Source organism: Dioscorea cayenensis, chromosome 1 (genome assembly GCF_009730915.1).
Source record: "Dioscorea cayenensis subsp. rotundata cultivar TDr96_F1 chromosome 1, TDr96_F1_v2_PseudoChromosome.rev07_lg8_w22 25.fasta, whole genome shotgun sequence".
NCBI classification, from domain to species: domain Eukaryota; kingdom Viridiplantae; phylum Streptophyta; class Magnoliopsida; order Dioscoreales; family Dioscoreaceae; genus Dioscorea; species Dioscorea cayenensis.
The window spans coordinates 13,597,407-13,620,286 of record NC_052471.1 but is presented as its reverse complement, the minus strand read 5'-3'; the positions used below and the strand labels follow the sequence as shown (position 1 = coordinate 13,620,286).

The following is a 22,880-nucleotide window of genomic DNA, read 5'->3' as shown; positions in this document are numbered from 1 at the left end:
AGATTGGAGATGGTTGAGAGGGTAAGTCGAGAGGTAGCGGAGCGTCCCCTTTCCCTCTCCGGTGTGATCTATCCCACCTCCATGTTGCAAGAGTTCTTTGCCACCATAGTAGAGTGAATGGGCTAAGGGATGATCTTCCACTGGGGCTTAGTTGCGAGTGCAACGGAGTGAAGTGCTGAAGTGATTTTAGCACGTAGTGCTTAAATGTGGCTATGGATCTTCCACCTGGACCAAAGGGTTAGGTCTATATATCACTTGGAATTCCTAGAGCTCATTGCAATTCTATGCGAGTGCGAGGTTGAGAGGTTATTCAATCTCTCCTCCGAGACATGTATAGAGTTAGGCATGGTTGACCTTTAGATTTAGGATCATGTAATTAAGGATTTCCAGGACTGATTTTTGCATCAATTAGGAAGTTTAATAGTGGGTTCTTTCACTTGAAACGATTGTCCTAGGCGGATCAATATCTGGGTACCCCATCTTTATCAATTGCCTTACCTTCTCCTTTACTTGTGCTCTCTATCTTGTTGCTTTTATTTTTGTTATTTTATATTTTTTCACAGTTATCACTATTCATCTTCCACATTAGTTAAGAAACAACTTAAGTGTCTTTATTCTCTACTCTCTGTGGATACGATACCCACTCATCTGGGATTATTACTTCGACACCCTTGCACTTGCGGTTTACACGCATCTACGGACATGTCAACAATCATTTGGTGCCTTGGGCCATGAAATTCAAGACTTATTGTATTTGATTTCCTTACATTTTATAATGGTTATGATTATTCTTGTGAATCTCCTATGTTGCTTTCATGCTTGCAATTTAAATTATGCAAAAGTCGAAATTGCATATCCGATTGGCATGATGACGACTGAGAAATCCATCTTGTTAGGTCACACATAGAACATAGAGTTTTGAGTGCATGCATAGAGATAAGGTGTATGGTGTCCAACTCATGGAATTAGGGTTAAACCTAATTGAGGGATTCATAGAGCGTCATGCAATCATTGGGTAACATTCTATTAATTGCATGGACCAATGTGATCAACTACTCTAGGAGAGTCTCCATATTCTAAGAGTGCTCTTTGGCTCTTTGACTTTTTATGTCTTGAGATTCCTGAGCTCATTTGTCTAATTATTTCAACTTTTCAAGCCTCAACTCTTCTATGGTTTTGAGCCTTGGCTTGTGTACCTCCAAGTCATAACTACTCATATAATCTAGTCACTAACTTGATTGTTTTGATTAGTTTGCTCTTAGAATATCTTCTGGACTTTGGGTGGTCATCCTCCCTTTTTTTTGTGAATTATAAAATTTATTTATTTTGGTTTGGGAACTTGAAGGCTTCGGTATCTTACACTTATGAAGCCTCTTTCTCCACCATTATCATTGAAAGAATTTTTTTTTCCTCATCACTATATTTGCTCAAAGTGGTTTTTTATTTTGTTTAGTCTCATTCGGATAAGTTTTTATCCTCACTTAGATCACTTTCTTTTTTTAATTAGTTGAGAACATTTTTAGTCAATTTAATTGAACTCCTTTCTTTCTCTTTAGTTCCGCTGGGTGTATTGTTGGTAAGAATTTTGTAATGCTCTCATGCAAACACTCACATAATCACACTCAAACAAAAGAGAAAGAAGGCACACAAAATTGGTAATCTAGTTCAACACAATAATTACCTACATCTGGCGGGTCAAGTTTGGAGATAAAAATCTACTAAAAGAGGGGAATAAGCATGAGTATAACTCTCACACGTCATCCTCACAAAGATAATTAAGAACACTCTCTAGATTACCCAATTCCTACTTACTCTCACCCACACACTTGGGTTTCTCGAGTGAGGCATCCTAAATCTCATAGTAGGGTTTCTTATATAGATGTTTTCACATCCCAAATATAGCACTCGACCTCTTTTCGAATCTCCATGGCTCCTAATTTGGATACTATCCTAAAATTAAACATTGCAACTCTTATTGTAACTAAGCTTGCAATGTGACCCTCTTACTGACCTTGACTAAGTCATAGCTTTCATTGCAACATAACCTATAGATGCCTCTAGCCTTAATAGTGATGAGTATAATTTGCACTAAATTATATAGACTTCCTTTAACTCATGATGAATGAAATATGAATTATCTTTAACCAAATTTACTCCTAATCTTATTTTTATTCAATTGTAGAAAGAAAGAGAATGATTTGAAGGAAGAACATATAAAGAGCAAAAAATTGGAGAAAACAACAACAAAGTTTCAACAAAGAAAGAACAAAAAAAAAAGAAATCTAGCTCCTAAACCTTAGCATGCAGCGCTCAAGCACTACAACATTAAGAGGTGCAAAACAAAAATTATAGTCCCCTAGGCGCTACACCCCTTTAGCTCCTAGGCACTGCCTGATCTCAAGTTATATAAGGTCTAGGGTTTGAGATGAAAAGAGAGGGAGAATTTCAGAGATCAAAGGCTCGGAGTGAAGATTCTGCACGGATTCATCGTCAAGCTTTAGTTTTTAGTTTTTTTTTTATTAGATTATGAACCTTGTTAATATAGCAATCTATAGAATTATTATGTTCTAAATACCTTTTTCTAGGGTTACAATGTAGCTAGACTATGAAAACCTAGATACATCTTTGTTTAATTTAATTGATGCTTTTTTCAAGACTATATTGGATATTTAATCTATGCTTAATGCTCATGATTGCTTGATCCCCAATTGCATGATTATTAATTAAATTTGAGACCGAGAGGTGATAATTGAATTAGGTCTTGGTTGAAATATCATACAATCATCATAAGATAGAGATATTCATGAGGTTGTATGCATCATTATAAATTTCTAGAGTTTAATGAGTTACATAGATTTCATAGTTATCTTAGAGATGATATTAACTTATCTAGTAGAATATGCTATTGATGCTTGAGAAAGATCAATATTTAATTTAGGTAAATTTGATGACAACATAAGGAACAAACATTGATTGATTGAACTAGATGATCTAGGTGGAATTAGCCTAGGTGAACTCAGAAACTCTAGAATCTCTAAACATTGATTCCACCTCATCTAAATATCTCTCTCTAGTCCTCAAATTAGATCTTTCTAAATTAAATCTTTTCAATCTCATTAATCAAGTAGAATTAGAGTTAAAGTAATTTTGGTAGTTAATAAACTCAATCCTCATGCGATGATACTCTCTTTTCATTATATTACTTGTTTATGATAGTGTATACTTGCACTATAAAAATCACACAACACCTAGCTGTGTCAAAGTATGAGTTGATGTAATTAAATCCTCCGGATCTTGACCTACCAACAACTAGATTGCCTCCTCATGTTCTATCAGCAAGACACTCATAATCGCACCCTATATGGTGCGTCTCAATCATACTAAAGATAGTATTTAAAGGATCTTTAAATAATCTTTAAATCTTTCACTAAACTTGATCTCTAGGTCATCCAAGTTAAGTATTCACAATCTTCCAAACGTGATTTTCATTCATCCAAGTTTGTTCTTCAATCTTCTTGTTACTATACTTAATCTCTCATTGATCCAATTTTAGTTCTTCATAATCTTCGAAACTCTATCTTTATTTATCCAAGCTTGGCTTTCAATCATCTTCATATATTATAGTATCTTCAAATAGATCCACCCGTAAATAGCTTTTTTCCAATTTAGAGATTGTCTTTTCATTTGGCTTTGTCTCCATATTGTCATGATCTTGCTTGCTTGCTCTTACCATTCTTATTTTTTATCTTCATTTAGTTCCCACCAAACTAGGCTTCAATATACACTTGACCTCCCATTGTTGATTCACTTGCCAAAGATAGATTGTATCTTTATATGGTCATGGCTCGCACTTCAAGAGAGATTCTCTAATTTGATTATATTACCAAAAATTTCTCCTTGAAAAATAGTTTCTTGTCTTCATATCATCATTTGATACATCATGTTACCTCATCATAGCTACCACATCATCGCTAATACATGTCAAATGATGTCAGTATGGAGCTTCATCTCTAACATGCACTTTCTTTTTTACGCATGAGGGGTGAGCATTATTCAATAATTTTTAAGGAAAGACCTTTATTGACCCATGTGGATCTCGAGAGGGAAGCTGTTGACCATTGTTTTGTACTCCACAAGTGTTGGTCATCTTCAAGAGATTTTTTACTCAAGAAAGTCTCAAGAGGTGTTCCACTCACTCAAGAGAATTTGAAGAGGTAATGGTGAGATTCACACAAGGGGATGGGAGGGTTCTTTACCACTACTTTGGATTCAACATAAGATAATGTTCTTCAGGAGATAATGGATAGCTCTCACTAATAGGGTTTTCTACTATTTCCTTTGTACTCAACATGAGATAGTGGTCTTCAAGAGGTTTTTTACCCACTCAAGAGAATTTCAAGAGGTAATGGAGAAGCTCTCAAGAGAAGAGCTCTTCACCACTACTTTGGACTCAGCATCAGATAGTGGTCATCAAAATAATTTTCACCCACTCAAGAGAGTCTCAACTGGTAATGGAGAGACTCTTACAAGGAGGGCCCTCAGCCACTATTTTCAACTCAGCATGAACTTATGGGAATGGACAAGCAAATTTTTGAGAATGCAGTTGACCTTATTAAAATCCTCATTTTCTCATTTTTTTTTATCATTTTAACCCTCTAAGATAGAAGAGTTATGCAGATAATAGAAGAACAAGCTTGGAGTTTTAGGTGGGTGATCATGTGTTCTTGAGAGTAGCTCCCACTAAAGGAGTTATTTGTTTTGGTGTTAGAGGGAAGCTTAGCCCTCATTTTATCGGTCCGTTTGAGATCTTGGAGTGAATTGGTAATGTGACATATCGACTTGCACTGCAGCCAACACTTTCTCGAGTGCATGATTCATTCCATGTTTAACTACTAAAGAAGTTCATTTCAAATCATGATCATATAATACAGTTCTCCAACATTGAGCTTAAAAGTGACATGACATATGAGGATCAACTAGTTAAAGTGGTGGATTTCGAGGAGCAAGTACTAAGAAGATAGATTGATAAGTGCTTGTGCGATAGGAATGGGAAGCGTTCTTTCCTCATGTTGAGCATTACTTTTCTTGGATTTTATTGCTAATATGGGTGTTTTTATGTTACTTTTATGCAGGTAGGGTTGTGAGGCCGATTATGAGAGAAAGAAGACAATGTGGGTCATAATGCACTAATTTGGAGGAAATCTTGCTAAGGTTCAAACGCGAAGACATAGGTCGGGTTCCAGATGCAGGAATGTGTGCCAACATCCTCGTACTCGAGTTAGCACAACTATTTGGAGGGGCACAAGGGAAGTCAGATTCAAGCATTCCGACTTGTGCATATAGAACAAGATCTCCACCAACATATTTGTTATTAAAGAAGCAAGGAAATCCATGATGTAAATGTGTGCCCGTTTGCATTACCTCGATGAAAGTATGGATTCGGTAGTATTTCAGGCTGGTATTGTACTAGGGTATTGTAGAAAACACTTTAGAAAAAATATCGCAATAACACAGTTTGCAGCCGGCCGAGAAAACAGGAAAATAGAGAATCCACACAAGCATGTGGGAATTCCACACGCCCGTGGGCATGTGGATTCCCAATTCTAGCCCTTTAAAAGCCAATTTCAACCTCGATTTCAGCATTCTTTTCTCCATCTTTTAACCAACTTGAGAGAGGGCGGCGACTAGGGTTTTGAGAGGTATTGGCTAGGTTTTTGGAGAGGTTCTATGGATCCGACATCACGGACCATTTGGAAGAAGGTTAGTGGGAGAGCTTTCATCGGCACCGATCCGGCAAGATGTATCCTAGGCCGGACAAAGGGACCCTTATGATGAGTAGAGGACTCTCCACAAGACCATCACCATGACTAACGAGGGCGTTTTCTATGGATGCTTTGTTTTTACATTCGATTTCATTGATTGTATCTAGCTCCATGGAGAGCTAAACCCCTAGTGGGTACTTGGGTATTTGTGAACCCTAGGATGAATTGTTTCATTGAACCTCTTTATTATGCTTTCAATTAATTGATGTTTATTGTGAGTTGTAATCTTGGAGACTTGATTGTATGAATACTCCCCTAGAGTGACACTAGGGTTGAGAGTTCTTCTTGGTAAATTTTGTGATTGAGTGACACACCATGAGAGTTTGACAAAGCTAGATTGGAGAGGGTTGAGAGGGTGAGTCGAGAGGTAGCGGAGCGTCCCCTTTCCCTTCTGGTGTGATCTATCCTACCTCCACATTCGAAGAGTTCTTTATGACCATAGTAGAGTGAATGGGCTAAGGGATGACCTTCTACTGGGCTTAGTTGCTAGTGCAACGGAGTGAAGTGCTAAAGTAATTTTAGCACCTAGGGCTTAATTGTGGCTAGGGATCTTCCACCTGGACCAAAGGATTAGGTCTATACATATGAATAGGGTTTATCACTTGGAATCGCTAGAGATCATTGCAATTCTATGCGAGTGTGAGGTTTAGAGGTTATTCAATCTCTCCTCCGAGACATGTATAGAGTTAGGCATGGTTGACCTTAGATTTGGGATCATGTAATTAATGATTTCCACAACTCATTGTTGCATCAATTAGGAAGTGTAATATAGGGTTCTTGCACTTGAAACGATTGTCCTAGGCGGATCAATATCTGGGTACCCCATCTTTATCAATTACCCTATCTTCTCCTTTACTTGTGCCCTCTACCTTGTTATTTTTTTATTTTTTTCATTATTTTTATTTTGTCACACTTATCAATATTCATTTTCCACATTAGTTAAGAAACAACTTAAGTGTCTTTATTCCCTACTCTCTGTGGATATGATACCCACTCATCTGGGATTATTACTTCAACACCCGTGCACTTGCGGTTTACACGCATATACGAACGTGTCAAGTTTTTGGCACCTTTGCCGGGGAGTAGGTGTTTAGAGATACTTTGCACTTTGTTTTCTTAGCTATTCATTTATTCATTCTATTTCATATTTTCTTATTCTATCATCATTCTGATTTCTTTTTCTTTCTATTTTGGTGCAGATCTAGGTTATGATCCGAGGGAACCCCTCCATACTGATTGAAGGAGATCCCGAGCTTGAACGTACACTCTGAAGAAAAGGAAAAGAACCTGTGCAAGAATAGTCTAATCTAGCTTATTTGGGAGTGGAAGAGTCTGAAAACATGACAGAATAGAATAAGCAGCAGTGGATATTATCCGATTATGCCAAACCTTAAGTATTGGGGACACAATCGAGCATTGTGCTTCTCTCGATTGCAGCTCAGAACTTCGAGCTGAAGCCGGCATTCATCTACATGTTGCAGCAGTCCACACAGTTTAATGGTTTGGCCGATGAGGATTCAAACAGTCATATAGAGAACTTTCTCGAGGTGTGCGACATGCTTAAGATAAACAGGGTGACGGATGATGCCATCAAGCTGAGAGCCTTCCCATTTTCCTTGAAAGGGAGAGTGAAACAGTGGCTACACTCATTACCTAGAGCATCAATTTCCACATAGGAGGAGATGGTAGAAGCTTTTCTTGGCCGTTATTTTCCTCCCGGAAAATATGCAAAGCTTAGGAATGAGATCTCATCCTTTGTACAATTGGAATTGGAGTCTCTATTTGAGACGTTTGAAAGGTTCAAGGAGCTCCTGAGAAAGTGCCGCAACACGGATTCCCGGAGTGGATGATTGTTCTGATCTTTTACAACGGTCTGAATCCGAGTACAATGCAAATCTTGGATGCGGTAGTAGGAGGTACCTTAGGTAGCAAGACCCCCGGTGAGGCCCGTCAACTAAATAAATAAATAGTGTTAAACAGCTACCAATAGAATGCTAAGGAGAAGAAAAAGGTGGCCGGCCTCCATGAGATAAATGCAGTAACCTCATTGGCGGCTCAAGTGGAATCATTGAGTAAGAAGTTAGATCTCCTAACTTCGAATAGAGTGGCGGCCATGACTACTTGCACCAGGTGTGGTGGAGGACATGCTCCCTATGATTGCCCGATCTCTATTGGTGATGGATCTTCGATTGAGAATGTCGATTTTGTGGGTAATGGCGTGAGGAATCAAGGAAACTCATACAACAATACCTACAATCCGGGTTGGAAGAGTTATCCCAATTTCTCGTGGAGCAACCAAGGTCCACAAAAGGCCATAGGGCCACCGGTTTCCAACAACGAGCTCCAAACATGGAAAACCGAGTTTTAGGTTTGGGGAACCTGAATGAACGATTTGGAGAAGGCCTTAATTAGGTTTGTGTAATCATCTGATACAAGGTTCCAATCAATTGAGGCTACACTTCGCAACCACACCACCTCTTTGCATAATCTTGAAAATCAAGTAAGGCAGATTGTGAAGTCCTTATCAGAAAGGCCACAAGGAAGCTTGCCGAGTAACACCAACCCTAGAGAGCATGTGAAGGCGATCACTTTGAGAAGTGGTCGTGAGGTTGAGGGTAAGTTTCTGAGTGAGAAGCCACATGAACACGCACCCGAGGTTATAGAGGTCGAGGAGGTAGCAAGCAAAGAGAAGGAGGTGGCACCTCCACCTTTCAAGCCAAGAATCCCTTATCCCTCTAGATTGAAGAATAACCAAGGGGATGAAAAGTACAAGAAGTTCCTGAGTTTGTTCAAACAACTCCACATCAATATTCCTTTTGTTGACACATTGGCTCAAATGCCTAAGTATGCAAAATTCTTGAAAGACTTGTTGATCAATAAGAGGAAGTTATAGGAGAGTGCTTCAGTAATTTTAGATGCATCTTGCTCGGCGGTTTTGCAAAAGAACATAGCGTACAAGATGAAAGACCTGGGAAGCTTTATCATTCCGTGTAATATTGGCAATCTAGGTGAAGAAATGACATTGGCGGACTCAAGGGGCCAGTATCAACGTCATGCCATACACCTTCTTTCCAAAAGCTAGGCTTGGGAGAGCCTAGGCCTACTCGGATGACTTTGCAATTGGCGGATCGAACGGTGAGCATCCGAGGGACATCATCGAAGACGTTCTTGTCAAGGTGGACAAGTACATTTTTCCGGTTGACTTTGTAGTGCTAAACGTCGCTGAGGATGCGGATGTACCCTTGATACTTAGGAGGCCATTTTTGTAGACTTCCAAAGCCTTGATTGACATGGATGGTGAAGAACTAACTTTGAGAGTTGGAGATGACAAGTTGACATACTCGTCTGGTGAAGCCATGCGTCATTCTCTTTATTTCGATGATACTTCATATTTTCTAAACGTTACTAATGAGATTGTTGATGAATACATGCAGAAAATCTTCAATCCGGATCCATACGAAGGTCTGTTCGACCAAGAGGAGGATAATGAAAGAAGTAATGATGCTTGGTTCGACGGAAGAAGTACCATCTACTCCGGGGATCTTGAAGAAGGTGCTCCAGAAGATGAAGAGGGCTAGGAGACGCGACCGGAAATGCTCCAAGGCTGTTGGAGACGTACGTAATCTGAAGAAGTTGGATGAACCATTGTGAGGCGGTCCCAAGCCTGATAATTTAACCTCTACCCTCAAGAGATTTTGTTCATCGTGCTTCCAAGCCACGGGTAAGAGAGCAAACTTCATCTATGAGCCCCCGTGAGGTAAAACAAGGTACGTCAAGCTAAATGACGTTTAAACAAGCACTTCTTGGGAGGCAACCCAAGTGTTTATTATTTTCATAGTTTAGTAGTTTAGTGCGTGCATGAATAAAGTGTTGAGTGTTGGTGTCTTGATTTTTATATACTTGTGCTGCGATTTTATTGTGGGTTTTGAATTGTTATCGTGTGTTTTCACGTGGATTTGATGAAGTTTTGGTCGTTTGAGCTATCTATCATGTTTTTCACTTATAAAATTTGCATATTAGGGCAGGCTCTGAGTGTGTAAACATGTTCAGAAAGTTTTTCTGCAGAGCCTGCAAACTTTTCTAAAGAATCTAGAGAAAACGCACAGGCGTGTGAATTTCTACACCCAGTGAATTTTCATTGCGAGCTCATCGAAAGATGTCACAGGGGTGTGGACTCGCCCCTGTGAACGACCATGTAATTCTCGTAAGCCCGTGATTAATTTTCACACGGGCGTGTAAATTCCTGCAGAGATTGGTGGATTATCCCGAGAGCACACAGGGGCGTGGGCTCGCCCCTGTGGGCGACCATGTGAAAATCGCATGGGCGTGGGTAAGTTCCCCACGCCCCTATGAATTTCTGCAAAGGAGCTCTGTCCATCTCGAGAAGACACAGGGGCATGCGCTTGCCCCTGTGAGTTAGGCCTGTGAATGTCCACGCCTGTGCAGAATTTTCCGCACGGGCGTGCGGTATACTTAGCGAATATTCTTGGATGTCCAGAGATGCCACAGGGGCGTGCGGCTGCCCCTGTGGGTCGGGCACATGGGCATTGGTATTTCCCACACGCCCGTGTATTTGCGTTCAAAGGCAGTGAGTGCTTTCCCGAGAGCGCATAGAGGCGTGCATCTGCCCTTGTGAGGCTTTCCTGTGGAGACGCACGGGCGTGTGTAATTTCCGCACGCCCGTGTGAATGTACAGAATGCCAAGATGCGCGAGTCCTTTTAAAAGGATTATCATTTCTCTTTACCCTCATATACTCCATTTATCTGAGAGCACTCCTATATTGTTTCCTGACCTCGTATCGCCAATTTGGAAGGATTTTGCTTTGATTTTCTGGCCGTTTCCAAAGCTTTCTCATCTCAACTCGATGGTAAGCCCTATCTTTGATTTCCTTCATAAATTCATAGTTTTCATCGATGAAAACTAGTCAATAATGCTTCGTTTATTCAATTAGAATGGTTATTTATATTTAGAACGAAAGGAGAAGTGTTGTAATGGTGCATTTGTGGAGTTTGAGGAGTGGTCGTGCGTTTGTTCACGGCCAGTGGATCAACACGGGCATGCGAAAAATTCCGTACGACCGTGTGGATTTCTACATCTATGGTTAATTAACTTGTTTGATCGATTTTGTTTTTAATTTTGCAGATTATGGCACTCAAGTTAAAGATGCAAGCTGATAAGCGACCATGAGAGTCATCTCCTGAGTCTGAGAACATGAGATTCACTATCCCCGAGCATCAGGCTCATTTTGAGCGTTTGTCGAGACTTCGGTTCGGATTAACTCAGTTCTTGGACATGAGTATATTAAGAGATTTGCAGCAGGGTGATGATTTTGCTGATGAGGTCGAGGATCTCGTTTCAGTGGGTGGTTGGAGGTAGTTATTGTTGATTAGAGAGCTAGCCATCCGGGAGCTTACACTAGAGGTTCTGTAGTCATTCGAGTTCGACAGATCCTATGAAAAGATTCGACGACCTCAATGTAGTTCAAGTTCGAGCACTTGGACATCACTATAGTCTGAGTATCACTCAGTTTCTAGTTCATCTTGGCTTGTGCGTGGAGCCATTTATAGACACTGAGGAGTATTCTCAGTTACGGACAGATTATCCTAGAGCCTTGACCCTGCAGAGAGCTTACAGAGCATTATGTGGTCAGGGCAAGTATAAGTGGGGGTGTCCAAGGCCACATGTCTTTCCCGACCTGCGTATCGATATCTACATGCCATCATGAGCAGGTTGGTGAATGGCCGTGGTGATAGCACTAGCGTTCTGAGCCGGCAGGAGCTTCTGTACTTGTATTCAATGATGCAGCACATACCGATCCATCTAGGGATTATCGTCGCTAAGTACATTTGACATCTGGGCCAATATTCTAGATTGGGAGTGATCTTCTTGGGTCCATACATTACGAGATTAGCTCTGGGTATGGGTCTCTTTGGCGCGATTTACGGGGCCGAGAAGACGAGTATACCTGCGTCCCTGAGCCTAGAGACAATGAGATTGATGGGCATGGTCCGTAGGGTTCGGACGGTGGATTATGCTCTGGTTCTACCAGCCCAAGAGATAGCCAAAGACAAGGGTGATGATGCCGAGGCTTCCCAGCCTGCCCCCGAGCCTCAATCAGCATCTATGGAGACCGAGGCACCTCCGGTGATAGAGGACCCACCCCCTGTGCGCATGTTTTCACCATCTCGAGCCTAGGATCACTTTGAGAGGCTTGAGAGCACTGTGGGGGTGATACGGACAGAGGTAGCAGAGGCCTGAGCAGAGATTACCGATATTAGGGTTGCGCTGGTCGCATAGTATACGGAGTTCATGGCACGTTTCTACACATAACAGCAGATCTTAGAGCAAGACCTCGGCTCATTGTTTGTCCTGCGGCCGAGGACTTATCAGGCCCCCTCAGCTTCTCCGGCACCTCCATCCCCTATTTTGGCACCAGTTGACCCACCATGTACTTCATCACTAGCAGCAGGAGCAGAGCCAGAGGACGACATCGACACTTGATTTTATTTTCCTCGTTTTTTACTTCTGCATTTTATTTTGGACTTGTACACTCAGAAAGGACTCCCCTTCTGAGTTTATCTTTTATTTCGCTGTCTCGAGTTGTATTCATTGGTTCATCTTTTATATACTCGAGTTGTTTTGTTTTTATTGAGCTTTACTGAACCCCCTAGTGTATGCATACAGATAGTCTTGTCATCATTGGGAATTGAGACTTTGTCATGGGCACGGCCAAGGTGTTTCGGCACTTGGCCATGTGAGCTTCACAACCTGTTGGAACAACACTCCCAAGGACTTAGCTCAATCAAATGCAACACTAGGAGTCAGGGTAGTATTGTTTGCAAGTGCTTCTCCCACATCTGAATTTAATTGATTTACATTATGAATGAGCTTGCATGTGTACATTGGGGACAATGTACAACTTAAGTGTGGGGGGGGGAGTTTCATAGTGCACACATCTCTTTTATAGTAGTTTTGATTGATATACATGCTCACATAGCCAATGGCGGTTCACCTAAGATGCATTGATTGTATTCTTGAGTTTAGGAGATTTTTTTTTTACATTGAATGTTTTCATGCTCTAGTTTTTGCTTGAATTTTAAGAAATTTTTGGCCGATTGACACTTGTTGCACTATTCACTCTTTGAACTCTTTTGGAAACTCATGTTTGATGTATAAGGGACTAGTTATAGTTGTTTCTTGTGTTAATTCTGAAAAAAAATTAAAAGAAGGAACAAAATAGTTTTATTGTTTATTTGTGTTTGTTGGGTGGAAAGAGCTAGCACCTATGAAGTATGAAGCTACTCTCATAAGTCGGATACTAGTTATGCCCTAATGAGAGAAAGAGCTATCTCATAGAATGAGTGAAAGCTACCACTCCGGTAGAAAGAGCTACCACCTCAAAAGTGTGAAAGACACCTTAGCGGCCGCTTTGGAAAGGGCTACCTTAGAGGATGTGTGAAGCTACTACCACCTTTGAAATATTTTGTTACTTTTTGTAGATAAATAAGTTCCTTGCACTTAGAGCATTGAGGAGTATACTTTGGGTTGTTTGGAGTGAGTGCACACACTTACACGATTTCGGGTTTGTCGTCCTTTTTCATTCAAGTTTTTAGTTAGAGCATTGATTTTTCGTATTTAGTGTTGAAATTTCCCTTACTTGTAGAATGCCCTCTTTGTATGCTTTGGTTAACCTAAGGCAAAGCACTTCCAATATTTTCTTCATCCATGCTCATAATGTTTTAATTTTTGCTTGAGGACAAGCAAAAGCTTAAGAGTGGGGGAGTTTGATAAGTGCTTGTGCGATAGGAATACGAAGCGTTCTTTCCTTATGTTGAGAATTACTTTTCTTGGGGTTTAACGCTAATATGGGTGTATTTATGTTAGTTTTATGCAGGTAGGGTTGTGAGGCCGATTATGAGAGAAAGAAATGCACTAATTTGGAGGAAATCTTGCTAAAGTTCAAACGCGAAGACATAGGTCGGGTTCCAGATGCAGGAATGTGTGCCAACCTCCTCATACTCGAGTTAGCATAACTATTTGGAGGGGCACAAGGGTAGTCACATTCAAGCATTTCAACTTGTGCATATAGAACAAGATCTCCACCAAACATATTCGTTATTAAAGAAGCAAGGCGATCCATGACGTAAATGTGTGCCCGTTTGCGTTACCTCGATGAAAGTATAGATTCGGGAGTATTTCAGGCCGGTACTATACCAGGGTATTGTACAAAACACTGTAGCAAAAATATGGCAGCAGCATTGTTTACAACCGGCTGAGAAAATAGGAAAGCAAAGAATCCACACGGGAGTGTGGAAATTCCACATGCTCGTGTGAAAAATCCAAAGGGGCGCCCACATGGGCGTGTGGATTCCCGATTCCAGCCTTTTAAAAGCCAATTTCAGCATTCTTTTGTCAATCTTTTCCCCAACTTGAGAGAGGGCAGCTGCTAGGGTTTTGAGAGGTATTGGCTAGGGCTTTGGAGAGGTTCTACTGCTCTGACATTGCATGCCATTTGGAAAGGTTAGTGGTAGAGCTTTCGTCGGTACTGATCCTGCAAGGTGTATCCTATGCCGGACAAGGGGACCCTTGCGACGAGTAGAGGAGTCTCCACAAGACCATCCCCATGACTAATGAGGTGGTTTTCTATGGATGCTTTGTTTTCATATTCGATTTTCATTGATTGTATCTATCTCCATGGAGAGCTAAACCCTAGTGGGTACTTGGGTATTTGTGAACCCTAGGATGTATTCATTTCATTGAACCTTTTTATTATGCTTTCAATTAATTGATGTTTATTGTGAGTTCCAATCTTGGAGACTTGATTGTATGAATACTCCCCTAGAGTGACACTAGGGTTGAGAGTTCTTCTTGGTAACTTTTGTGATTGAGTGACACACCATGAGAGTTAGACAAAGCTAGATTGGAGAGGGTTGAGAAGGTGAGTCGAGAGGTAGCGGAGCATCCCTTTTTCCCTCCGATGTGATCTATCCTACCTCCACATTCCAAAAGTTCTTTACGGCCATAGTAGAGTGAATGGGCTAAGGGATGACCTTCCGCTGGGCCTTAGTTGCGAGTGCAACGGAGTGTAGCGCTGAAGTGATTTTAGCATCTAGGGCTTAATTGTGGGTAGGGATCTTCCACCTAGACCAAAGGGTTAGGTCTATACATAGGAATAGGGTTTATCACTTGGAATCCCTAGAGCTCATTGCAATTCTATGCGAGTGCGAGGTTTAGAGGTTATTCAATCTCTCCTCCGAGACATGTATAGAGTTAGGCATGGTTGACCTTAGATTTGGGATCATGTAATTAACGATTTCCACGACTCAATGTTGCATCAATTAGGAAGTGTAATATAGGGTTCTTGCACTTGAAACGATTGTCCTAGGCGGATCAACATCCGGGTACCCCATCTTTATCGATTGCCTTACCTTCTCTTTTACTTGTACCCTCTATCTTGTTGTTTTTATTTTTCGTTATTTTATATTTTGTCACACTTATCACTATTCATCTTCCACTTTAGTTAAGAAACAACTTAAGTGTCTTTATTCCCTGCTCTCTGTGGATACGATACCCACTCATCTGGTATTATTACTTCGACACCCGTGCACTTGCGGTTGACACGCATATACGGACGTGTCATAGATCATTCTGTATGTCAAAGTTCAATGGAGGAATCACTCAGAGCGTGAGGCCACTTCGGAATTAGAGTCAAAGGTGTGGGAGAAGTACCTATACTTTTGAAAATTAGGTTAGAGTTTAGAGGACTAAACTCTTTTAAAAAGAAGAGTTTGTGGACCTCAATATTTTTTTTATTATTTAATGATATTTCTTTTTACCTTCTTTAATTTTTTTTAAATTCAATCTTATCCTTTCAGCAACTGTGAGCCCATGTTCTATGGAACCTCCCGTGATTACGTGATCCATTTTATTTCCCTAAAAAGAAATAGAGAATTTTCATAGTCTTTTCTCTCTATCATTTATATAGTGGTGTGGGTAGAAGAGACAGGAAGTTCTCCATGAGCGTAATTGTCAAACGAGGGTTCAGGTGGGTTCCAAATTCAAGGTTAGCTTATGAACCTAATTTTGGTGGCTTGGCTAGGTGTTTGTATTTCACAAATGCTTTAAATCCTAAATTCTTAGTGTATGGCCGGTTTCATTAGGTGTTGTAATGTCTTTGTTAATGCTTAGAAGCATGCATATAGAACTTTTAAATATACTCCGGTCTTTTTTACAATGTCTTCATACAAATCCTTGTATTTTATTTGTTTATAGTAGGTTCTACTGAGTATTTGTTGCATTATTTTTTTAATTTAGGGATGCATGTTGATGATGATTTAAATAATCCAAAGCTTTATAATTGTGTATCTTTTTGTAGTTAAGTATGTCATTAGGTTATTCTGATTTGCTATCAGTGGTAACATAATTTAAGCAAGCCAACATTTGACTTTTGTTTTTATGTGTGTGTGTGTGTGTGTTGTTATATATATATATATATGTATGCATAGGCATCCTACAAGGAGTCTATTAGTAGTGGTTTAGCATGTCAAATATCTCCATGTTTACTTTCTGCACCTATGGTAAGTGGGTGTAGTATTCTGATTATTAAAAGGGAGTTTTGATGATTGGTGCGAATTCCCATGTTCTGAATGAAGTCTCACTGTATCCAATGTTATATGTTATTGATAAGTGATTGTGTATTAGTAATACAAAGTATTCTTTTCTTGCAATGAGCATTACTTTTCTCATATTTTATCGCTCGTACATGTGTATTTGTGTTACTTTTGTGCATGTAGGGTTGTGGAGACAAGTGTGGAAGAAAAAAGCCAAAGTAAATTGTGAATGCACTTTGTTGAATAAAATCTTGGAGTGAAAAAATATGAAGACACAAGTTGTGCTTAAAGACATATGAGTATGTGCCAACCTCCATTGTGCTCGAGTGTACATATAAATTGGAGGGGTAGAAAGGCAGTCACACTTATGTGTTCTGACTTGTGCAATGCTAGCAAGATTGTTGTCAAATGTGATTTTAATGAAGATGCAACATGATCTACCGCATGGATGTGTGCTAATTCATGTGGCCTTGATGAAAAGTGTGAATTCGAGAGCATTTTGGCGGAGCACTGTAGTAAATTACTGTAGTAGTTGTTGTTCATAGGCCACTGAAAAATCAATTCCTGCAGATTCACACGGGCGTGTGGAAATTCCACACACCCATCTGGATGCCAGATTCTAGCCTATATAAAGCCATGAGTTCAGCCTGTTTTGAAATCTTTTGGCCCTATCTTTTTCTCATCTTTTCTCCATCTTTGGGGGCGCTCTTAGCTAAGGTTTGGAGAGGCTTTGGCAAGGTTTTTGAAGGGGTTCTACTGTCTTCAACACTGCGTTCCTTTGGAAGATAGTTATTGGGGAAGCTTTCATCGGCATTGATTTAGCGAGGTGTGCCCTAGGCTTGATGAGGAAACCTTTGGAGAAGATGTGGTCACTCCACAAGACCATCGACATGAATACCAAGGGCGTTTTATTTATGGATTGCATGTTCTTCCTTTTTGATTTCATTATTGATTGTATCTTGCTCCATGGAGAGCTAAAACCCTAGTGGGTAGTTGGACTTGTAAAACCTAAGATGATGTTGTTTCTTTGACCTTTCTATTATGTTTCTTAAATTGATGCCTTTATTTGAGTTCTAATTTTGAATGCTTGTTAAATGAGTTTTCCTTTAGAGTGACACTAGGGTTAAGAACTTACATTTATAATCCTTGTGAGTGAGTGACACTCCATGAGGGTTAGATAAAGAAAGATTGGTGAGGGTCGAGAGGATAAGTTGAGAGGTAGAGGAATGTCCCATTTCCCCTCCGATATGATTTATCCTATGTCCACATTGCCAGAGTTCTTTGCGGTCATAATAGAGTGAAGTACTAAGAGACGAACTCCGCTGGGGCTTAGTTACACAAGCAACAGAGAGAAGTGTTGAAGTAATCCTTAGTATCTGTGACTTAATTGTGACTAGGGGTCTTTCTCCTGGACCAAAGGGAAAGATCTATGTTAGGGAATAGGGTTTATCACATGGAGTCCCTAGAGCTTTAAGGAAATTTGCATAGTGTGAGGTGTTGAGATTGAGCGATTTCTCCACCGGGCCATAATTTAGGGTTAGTTACGGTTGACCTTAGCGTTTGGGACCGTGTATTTTAGGATTTACACGATTGATTAAGCATCAGTTAGGAAACGTAATACTTGGTTTTGCACTTGAAGCAATAGTCTTAAGGAGAGCAATGTCTGGATGCCCCACTTTTTATCGATTTCTTTTCTTCTCATTTTTTTTATAGAGTCTCTTTTTCTTATTCTTTTTATTTCTTTTCATATTGATATTGTTCACACTACTATCGATACATCTTCACTTTAGTTAAATAGCAATCCTTGTATTTCTGATCACTATTCCCTATGGATACGACTACCCAATCACCAAGGTATTATTACTTCGATAAACCCATGCACTTGCTGTACATATGCAAAAGGTATTTTGTGAGAATTTTATTGGCCGACTTTATTTCAGGATTGACACGCATCCGAATATGCGTGTAAACCGCAAGTGCACGGGTGTCGAAGTAATAATTACCCCGGTGAGTGGGTAGTCGAATCCACAGGGAACAGGGCTACTAGTACTAACTTCTTCTCTGCTTTCTAACCTAATGATAAATAGAAAGGTGTGGTGATCTAATGTGCGAAGAAATGAATACTGGAGATGAATATGCAAGGGTTAAATGGATGGAGATCTCAATCAGTAAAAGTGGGGTATTCGGGCAATGCTCCCCCTAGGATTCATGTATTAGGTACCGAATAAGCAAACTGTTTCTATGATGAGTAAGTTAAGTCATGGAAATCCAAATATAATCGGATCCGGCCTCCCGATCACTGATACTAGTCCCCTACGAGGTCACAGTGTAGAAATCGCTCAATCTCAACACCTCACACCACATATGACTACAAAGCACTCTAGGGATTCCAAGAGGTGTATCGGATTCCTAAAGATTGATCCAACCCTAATTCTAGGCGAAGGATCCTAAACCCCTACAAGGTCCCGGCGGAGAAATCTCTCAATCTCACACCTCACACCAATCGGAAGGGAGAGGGGACACTCCACTATCTCATGACTCACCCTCTCAACCCTCTTTAACCTTGAAGTTCTAACTCTAATGGAGACCTCTCTCACATCAAAGTAACAAATCATGCAAATCCAATCAACTATAAGGATTAATTAAACAAGCAAGCAATGAGAATACATGGTTAAAACTTAATCAAACTCGGATTAAATAGAAACACTAAGCAAATCCACAAAAGATGAGAATCCTACGGTTCATAAGCCCAAATACCCTCTAGGGTTTTAGCTCTCCATAGAGCAACATACAAAACACACCATCAATGAATGAAAGTACATTAAAACCATAGAAATAAACTTATATATGAATTGATGGCCTTGATGGAGAGCTTCGACGTCTTGAAGGACCCACTACGAAGCTAGGTTCACCGGTGGCTTCCTTGATGCTATGATGGAGGAGGAATCGATCAAAGTTATTGACGAAGCACCTCCAAAGCTACAAAGACCTCCTCTCAAAACCCTAGTCGTCTCACCCCTCAAGAGCCGCACAAAAGATGAGAAAGAAAAGGGCAAAACGGCTATTTATACGTCTTAGATCGCGTCTATCACATGCCCCCACGCGCCCGTGTAGGCTGCAGGAATTTCCACGCGGTGCGTGAAAAGTAATTCTGCTACATTGAAATGCTACAGTATTTTTCACAAAATGCGGTCCAAACACTCTTCTCTTGAGGCCACATGTCCGGGCACACGTTCATGTGGTAGGCTATAAAAATTTTCTTCATCGACGTATCTTTGAAAGGTCTTGCAATCTTCACAAAGAGAAGGAATATGAAGATGTGGCAGCCTTTGTGCCCTTCCAACTAGTGAATTGACTTGAATCTTCTTGGAAGTTGGCACACATCTCCATGTTCATGAACTCCTCTCATGTCTTTGGTCCTTGAATTGAACAAAAACTCCCAACGTTGTGCCTTTATAGCCTATCTTTGCTTACTTTTTACTCTAGAAGGCATTCACAACCTAAATGCATAAAAGAACACAAAATACACAATATGAGACATAAACCATGGTAAAAATGATGCTCAATGCATGTAAAACATATATAAAAATATGTCTACTCAAGCACTTATCAAGGATGCACATCAGTTTGTTCTTGGATGCGCCAGTTGTCAAAGGCTGGAAATCTATCGCGATGGGATGAGACGCCTCAGAATCAAATGCAATTTTGTGAGGTGTTTGATGTATGGGGTATTGATTTCATGGGGCTATTCCCATAGTCTAATGGCAATCAATACATTCTAGTGGCGGTTGACTATGTCTCTAAATGGGTGGAGGCTCAAGCTCTATCTACTAATGATACTGGAACTATGGTTAAATTTCGGAAAAGGTAGTGCGCTCGATTTGGAACTCCATGAATTATCATTAGTGATCGAGGAACTTATTTCTGCAACAGTCAACTTGGGAAAGCGTTGAAACGCTATGGAGTGCATCATCGCCTTGCCATCCCCTATCACTCGCAGACAAGTGGTCAAGTGGAAGTGATGAATAGAGTGCTTAAGAGAATCTTGACAAAGTCTGTGGAAAGCGGGAATTGGTCAGAACGCTTGCATGACACACTTTAGGTTGACAGAACGGCATATACTGTAACAAATCACTGTAGCAAATTATTGTAGCAGTTACAGTTCATAAGCTCCTGAAAAATAAATTTTTGAGATTCACACGGCCGTGTGGAAATTCCACATGCCCATGTGGATGCCCGATTCCAGCCTATAGAAAGCAGCAACTTCAGCCCGTTTTGAAATCTTTTTGCCCTATCTTTTTCTCATCTTTTCTCCATCTTTAGGGGCCCTCGCGGCTAGGGTTTGGAGAGGCTTTGGCAAGGTTTTTGGAGGGGTTCTATGGTCTTCAACACCGCGTTCTTTTGAAAGATAGTTATTGGGGAGCTTTCGTAGGCATCGATTCGAGAGTGTGCCCTAGGCTTGACGAGGGAACCTTTGGAGAAGACACGATGACAACGCCCTTGTGTGTGACCCGTAAGTGCATAGGTTTGTCAAATTAATAAATCCCAAGTGAGTGGGGTATCGTATCCACAGGGTGTAGGCAATAAAAATACTAAAATTGCTACTTAGCCAAGAAAAGATGAATAATGATTGTGTTGATAAAGTGTAATATAAGCAGAAATAAAAGAAACAAGAACGAGAGGCCCAAGTAAGTGAGAGAAAAGGCAATCTATAGAAGTAGGGATACTCGGACAATGCTCCCACTTGGACTAATGTTTCAAGTGCAAGACCTACTATTATGCTTCCTAACTAATGCTTAATGAGTCATAGACATCCTAAAGTACATGATCCCAAACCAAGGTCAACTGTGAGTAACTCTACACTATGTCTCGGCGGAGAAATCGCTCAGTCTCAACACCTCACACTATGCAAAGTTGAATGGAGTTCTAGGGATTCCAAGTGATAAACCTTATTCCTTTGTGTAAATCTAACCCTTTGGTCTAGGCGAAAGACCCCTAGTCACAATTAAGCCCCAGTTAATAAAGTCACTTCAACGCTTCACTTTGTTGCTCGCGCAACTAAGCCCCAGCGGAGTTTATCCTTTAGTTTTTCACTCTATTGTAACTGCAAAAAACTCTAGGAATTGGAGGTAGGATAAATCACACCGTAGTGGAAAGGGGACGCTCCGCTACCTCTCGACTCACCCTCTCAACCTTTTCTAATCTAGCTTTGTCTAACCCTCGTGGCGTGTCACCCATCCGCAAAGGTTACCAAGATGAACTCTGAGCCCTAGTATCACTCTAAGAGAGAAATCATTCAATAAGCATTTGAGATTGAAACTCAATTAAAAACATCAATCAAGGAAGGCATAATAAAAGGTCAAACAAACATTAACATCCTCGGGTTTATAAAATCCAAGTACCCACTAAGGGGGTTAGCTTTCCACGGAGCAAGATACAATCACTATTGAAATCGAAAGTAAAAATGAGTAATCCATAGGAAAACCCCCTCAGTATTCATGTCGATGGTCTTGTGGAGTAGCCTCTTCTTCTCGAAAGGTCCCACTTCTCCGTCCTACGGCACACCTCCCCAGATCGATGCTCGACAAAAGCTCCCCAAACAACTTTCTTCCAAAAGAAGCGCGGTGTCGAATCCGAAGGACCACTCGAAAGACTTGCCAAAAGCATCTCAAAACCCTAGCCGGCAGCCTCTCTAAAAGATAGAGAGAAGTTAGAGAGAAGGGTGAAAAGATTCTCAAAAAATCGAGGCTGAATCACTGCGTAAATAGGGTTAGAATTGGGCATCCACACGCCCTGTGGATTCTCCACACGGGCGTGTGGAATTTCCACATGGACGTGGGGAATTTTCACACGCCCGTGTGGATTCTCTGGAAACCTGATTTTTGGTAGGCTATGAATATTAACTGCTACAGTGCATTGCTACATTGATTTATTACAGTAACCTGCTATAGTGCTCTGCCAAATACTCCCAATTCCACACTTTTTATCGAGACAACATAAACGGGCACACATTTATGCCACAGATTGCAACTCTTCTTGAATCAAAGTCCTCATTGGTGAAGATCTTACTATCAATGCACAAGTCGGGATACACAAATGTGACTGCTTTTGTGCCCCTTCAACTCATTATAATGACTTGAATACATGGAGGTTGCAACACATTCACATATCTTAGAGCCCCACTTGTGTCTTCGCATTTGTTCCTTCCAAGATTTGACCAGATAGTGCGTTCACGGTCTAAATTTGGTTTTTTTCTTAATACTCAGCTTCACAAACCTAAATGCACAAAAGAACACAAATACACATGTATTAGCGCTTAAACCTAATAAAAGTAATGCTCATCATAAGGAAAGAACATTTCGCATTCTTAACACATAAGAACTTATCATACGGCCACTCCACAAGGCCATCGACGCGAATACCAAGGGGGTCTTACTTCTGGATTGC

The 22,880-nt window shown here is 40.6% G+C and overlaps 1 non-coding gene across 1 annotated transcript; it reads right to left on the bottom strand.

Annotated features, from left to right (window-relative positions):
- Positions 1-7,552: 7,552 nt before the first annotated feature.
- Positions 7,553-7,658, bottom strand: LOC120268743. The gene has a single exon (XR_005539005.1). It is a non-coding gene; the product is annotated as a small nucleolar RNA R71 (small nucleolar RNA).
- Positions 7,659-22,880: the final 15,222 nt, after the last annotated feature.